The sequence below is a fragment of the Podarcis tiliguerta genome (assembly GCF_965153285.1).
Source record: "Podarcis tiliguerta genome assembly, chromosome: 6".
In the NCBI taxonomy this organism is placed as follows: domain Eukaryota; kingdom Metazoa; phylum Chordata; class Lepidosauria; order Squamata; family Lacertidae; genus Podarcis; species Podarcis tiliguerta.
In genome coordinates, this window is record NC_139539.1 from 67756949 (window position 1) to 67763083 (window position 6135).

Below are 6135 nucleotides of genomic sequence, written 5' to 3' on the forward strand. Positions count from 1 at the left end.
CTACAAAAATACAAAGCCGTCTTTAGTAATGTTCCAGGAATAGCAAAGGGAGTGGTCCATCGCATGGACACTGGGGATGCTAAACCCATTGCAATGACCCCTTATCAGATAACTGGGACATACATGGATAAAGTCTGCAATGAGGTGCAGGAGATGCTGAAGGCAGGGATCATAACGCCCTCAGAGGGTCCCTGGGCAGCACCGGTAGTGCTGGTAGACAAACCTGATGGCTCTATAAGATTTTGTGTTGACTATCGAAAGTTAAATCATGTCACTAAGGCAGATGCCTATCCAATGCCCCACTTAGATGACCTAATTGAAACCATAGGCAGGTGCCATTTCATTACCTGTCTAGACTTGACAAAAGGCTATTATCAAGTAAAAATGTATCCTGGGGACCAGGAAAAGACTGCCTTTAGAAGTCCCCTAGGATATAATAATAATAATAATAATAATAATAATAATAATAATAATAATAATTTTTTATTTATACCCCGCCCTCCCCAGCCAAGGCCGGGCTCAGAGCGGCTTACAAGCAATAATAAAAACAAGATGAATGATTACAACTTAAAAACAAAAGTAAAATACAACATTAAAATATTAAAATGTAGCCTCATTGCAGGAGGAGAAGGAAAACAAAAAGAAAGAGAGGGAGGGAGGGAATCAAATTGGCTCCAAGCCAATTATATGAGTTTAAAGTGATGGCCTTTGGGCTAAAAAATGCACCAGCGACCTTTCAAAGGCTAGTGGATAAGATCCTGCATGGATTAAAGGAGTTTACAGTAGCTTACCTGGATGATATTGCAATTTTAGCCAAACCTGGTCCGAACACAAAGAGCACCTAGAGTTAGTGCTACAAAGAATTAAAGAGGCGGGCTTGACCATTAAGGCTAGTAAATGTCAGATTGGTGACTCAGAAATCAAGTACAGTGGTGCCTCTGGATGCGAATGGGATCCGTTCCGCACCCCCGTTCGCATCCTGAGTAGAACGTAAGATGCGTCTGTGCGTGCGCAGGTCACGTTTTGCCGCTTTTGCGCATGCGCGTGACGTCATTTTTAGCGTCTGCGCATGCGCAAGCGGTGAAACCCGAAAGTAACATGCTCCGTTACTTCTGGGTTGCTGTGGAGCATAACTTGAAAAACCTCAACCTGAACCACATTTAACCCGAGGTATGACTGTACTTTGGACATATGGTGGGTGGAGGAATAATAAAGACTTTAGAGACCAAGGTGAAGGCAGTTACGAACTAGCCTACTCCTACGTCAAAAAAGAAAGTGAGAGCATTTTTAGGTTTGGCAGAGTATTATTGACGATTTATCCCTAAGTTCAGTGAACTAGATGCACCACTGACCGACTTGACTCGTAAGAAAGAACTAGAGCGTGTGGAGTGGACATCAGCGTGTCAGTAGTCATTTGATGTGCTAAAGAATGCCTTGATCACCGGACCAGTCCTCATCACACCAAACTACGACCTAGAGTTCAGCATCTTTACAGATGCGTCGAATGCTGGGATCGGAGCCATGCTGTGTCAACCAGGAGAGGAAGACAACCTGCATCTGATCACGTATGTCAGCAAGAAATTGCTACCCAGAGAGAAACACCTTTCCATGATAGAAAAATAATGTTTTGCTATCATCTGGTCCCTACAGAAGTTAAAACCATACATCTGGGGCTGGAAACATATATTCTATGCACCGACCATTCACCCTTGCTTTAGCTAAGGACAATGAGAACTAATAGCAAACTGCTGAGGTGGGCCCTGTTGCTGCAGGACTTCAGTTCCACCATAAGAAACGTGAAAGGGTTCCTGAACATTGTGGCCGATGCTTTATCAAGAAGACCCGGTGATTAAGGTTAACCATGGACAGTTAATATTTTTTCCTGTAGATAACTGAGTTGCTTTAAATGTTTAATGCAGTTTGATCAGGAGTGTAACTCTGTTCAGTTGTCTCTCCTGATCAAACTTCTTTAAGGGGGGGAGGGATGTGGCGTTTGCCCGTTCATTTGAAAATGTTTGTACAGGGGGAGAGAAAGGGTTAAAATGTATACCAGTAGGAAAGCCGGAGGCGGAGCCTACCTAAGGGCTTAGCCCGAGGTTTGAGTTAGTTGTTGGTGGGTAGTTGGTTGGTTTTAGTGGGTTGGTTGGTTGGGAAAGGCAGTTGGAAAAGCAGTTGGCAGGCAGTTGGAAATAGAGAACAGTTAGTGCAGTGGGTTCTTGTGTGAGGGGAGGTAGAAGAGACGGAGAGAGACAGGATAATCTAAGACTAAGAAGGTGAAGAGTAACAACGTTTGGAATGCAGTTAAAGTTTGTTTGTGTCTGCAATAAACTAGACTCTTCTTTGTTAATTTGAGAACCTGACTGAGTCTAAGTGTTTACCAGGGAGGACCTGGTTGGTGGCAGCAGATTAGTGGTGTATAGGTCACTAGTCCGTGAGATGACCGGGGGCTCTGTACGAACGCCACACTTCCCTATACAGGGCTGCCTTCAAGCGTCCTTTAAAGTTGTATAGTTATTTATCTCCTTGACATCTGCTGGGAGGGCGTTCCGCAGGGAGAGCGCCACTACCAAGAAGGCCCTCTGCCTGGTTCCCTGGAAATTCACTTCTCACAGTGAGGGAACTGCCAGAAGGTGCAGAGTAGTTATCTAGAGATGCTGCGTCGTTTGTCTTTCTGTACATTCCTTTCTCAACCACCCTGGCACCAGCTAGCCCGGAAGGTTAAGTGCGTCATCATGTCCTGACCTTCCTATCTATCTGTATACATCCTCTCCTTATCACCCTGGACTGGAATGTTAAAGTGCACTCTGTACACTCTCTGAGTCTCACCATATCAATCACTATAGATTGTTTACTAAGGAAGTTTCCATGCCTGTCTAACTCTGTGTTCCCTCTATCTAATGATGATTAATGTCTTATACGCAACCCTTGTATGTCTTATACGGAACCCTTGTAACCCTTGCATACGCATTTGTGTTAAACCAATCAGCAGCAAGCACATGCGAGGCAATGCTGTAATATTCAATAAAAGGGACTCTCCGAGACGTGCTCAAGGAGATGCCTCCCAGATGACACCCACTACTTGTCTGTCATTTATTCCAACCTAACAAGAAGGCCCTTGGAGCTGGACCTCAGTGTCCAGGCTGAATGATGCGGGTACCTTTCAGGTATAGCACATATGGAGAGCTTATCTCAACATCAGAGGCTGATAAGAGGAATAACAAAGAAAGGTGGTTTTGACTCTGTATGGTCTTTATTTACATTGTTTATTAACAATAAGCTTGTCTTTCCATCTTTTACACACGATTAATAGGTTTGGCACTTTAATTTGGCCTAGTGGGACTATCCAGTGATGCAGCAATGGGGACCTGTGGCCATCCAGATGTTGCTGATTTGCAACTGCCATCATCCCACATCATTGACCGTTCTGGATGGGGCTGCTGGGAGCTGGAGACCAGCAATACATGGAGGGCAACAGGCCCCCCATTTCTACTTTAATGGCTAAAATGGAAATCTATTAAAATTGAACCCTCCTAGATAGATAGATAGATAGATAGATAGATGATAGATAGATAGATAGATAGATAGATAGATAGATAGATAGATAGATGATAGATAGATAGATGATATAGAGAAAGATGATAGATAGATGAGAGAGAGAGAGATTGATAGATGATAGATGTAAAAAATTAGGATGCATCTGCATCTGTTCTCTCATTAAACAAAGAGCAATAAGCATCAGTACGGCTTGCTCACTTCATTGGAAGGACATCACACTTCCACTTTCATGATATAGGGACTAGATATTGTGCTATTATAGATCATTTTGATCTCAGGGAACTATTCCTACAAATATGAGTTTCCCATAGGCATCTGTTTGTCCACCATCAGAAGAAGATGCTGGGTTGGACAGGCCTCTGGTCTGATCCAGCACGTTTCTTCTGAGGTTCTTATTCATGTTTTCACTGAGCATCTGTACAAACCACAAGTGATTAGTTCTACCCCTGCTGCAGAAGTATTTCTTTTTTTTTTATGAATAATTTTTTATTAACCGACCAATCACATCAAATCAAACCAAATTACATAAATTCCAAATTACACAGCTGAATTTTAAATTCAATTTGTATAACATTCAATTTGATGATTGGGAAAAATTATGGAAAGAAAATTTAAAATTTACTGCATGTACGGCGTTGAAGGAAAATGTTATGAAAATGTTTTATAGATGGTACATTACACTGGTAAAACTAGCAAAGATGTATAAGACGTGTAATAAGTGTTGGAAATGTAAAGAAAAAGAAGGAACATTTTATCATATGTGGTGGGAATGTAAGAAAGTGAAAAACTTCTGGGAAATGATTTATAATGAATTGAAAAAGATGTTAAAATATACTTTTGTAAAGAAACCAGAAGCATTTCTTTTAGGGATTACAGGAAAGGAAATAAGAAGAAAGGACTGTAAACTCTTTCAATATGCAGTTACGGCAGCAAGAATTTTATTGGCCCAAAAATGGAAACAAGAGGAAATACCGACCATAGAAGAATGGAGAATGAAATTGACAGACTATGCGGAACTGGATAAACTAACTGGGAAAATCAGATACGAGCGAGACCAAAAGTTCATCGAAGACTGGGGAAAGTTTGTAGATTATCTGAAAAATGTATGTGATATACAAACAACGCTAGTGGGGTTTCAAGAGGCACTGTAAAAAATGGAGATGTATTGTTAATGAGAAATAGAAGGGGGAGGGAAGACAAATGGCAATACAAACGAAGGGAATGCGTATTGATGAGATAAATATGGATGATTGTCAGAGAAGCTGAAGGAAGCCCAAAAAGTAATAATTTGTTAAAATTTGGATAAAAATGTACAGTTGTATTGGAAAATTAATAAAAAAAATTATATATATATATAAAAAACAGAGTCACCTGTTAAAAATCTAGAATGCAGACTTCACTGTGGTTTTCTGCACTGACTTCAATCAAGCCAACAACTTGTTGACTCGGTTTCTAAACCATCAAATGGGTGTCATGCAGCACAGTTCTTATAGATGTGTGTGTAAGTCTCATTGAGGTCAATGGAACATATTCCATTCATTCCATTCCATTCTCATTGAGGTCAATGGAACATATTCCACTCATGGAATCATAGAATTGTAGAGTTGGAAGGGAACCTGAGTCCAAACCATGTCAGGATAGGATTGCAGCATTCAGCATCTAGAGATGCTTTGAAGCTTACACCTGTGCTTTGTAAACGTGGTGCCAAGTGATGAGGCTTGGTTTAATAATTGCAGTAGTATCACCTGATTTCTCATATTTAAGAGGTTTTCCACACCCAGAAGGGATGAGTAAATATTACTGAACTCAGCAGAAGTCTTTTTTCTTTTTACTTTTTCATTTTAGCTGGTTCAGGGTAGCATGTCAATGCTGTGCTTTAATTTTGGTGGAATTAGGAGAACATCTTTTATTGTTCATTGTGTGGTCTTAAAAACATAAGAATGCTTCTAGGGTAGGGTTGGCAGGGTTGGCATTGATTTATATTTCTTTTATTTCTTTTTTCTTTTGGAAGAAAAGGGGTGGAGGGGAGGAAGATGGGTGGGGTTGGGTGGCAATGTTTCTGATTTGCTTAATGTATGTAGGGTTTGGTGTCAGCGTTACTCGTGCCGGTTCTCTGCTGTTCACTTGTGTTCCTTTGGTGGTGAAAGAGGTTGGGGTTGGCCTAGGGTGTGGTTGTTTGTTTGTTTTTGTGTGTGAGTGAGGTGGGTGGGTGTTTTGGATCAGGTTAGCCATATTGATTTATATGCTGTTGGTGGATTATTGTCATTGTCTTGTTGGGCTGTGTATGTGAGCCATACTGGGGTAAAGACGCCTTCTTCTGTTTGTCCCCATGTCCGTTTCAGTTTATTGGTTAATTTTTCTAGTAGGGCTGTTTCCCATGCTATTTGGTACCATTGGTCCATGCTTACTCCTGACAGGTCTCTCCAGTGTCTGGTTATGATGTTTCTGGCTGCTGAAAGTAGGTGGGTTATGAGTGCTTTGTGGTGTAAATGGGCATTGTTGTCTTGGAAGATGTTTAGTAGGGCCAATTCTGGGGTGATGTCTAATACTTGCTTAGTTATTTTACATATTTCTCGTATG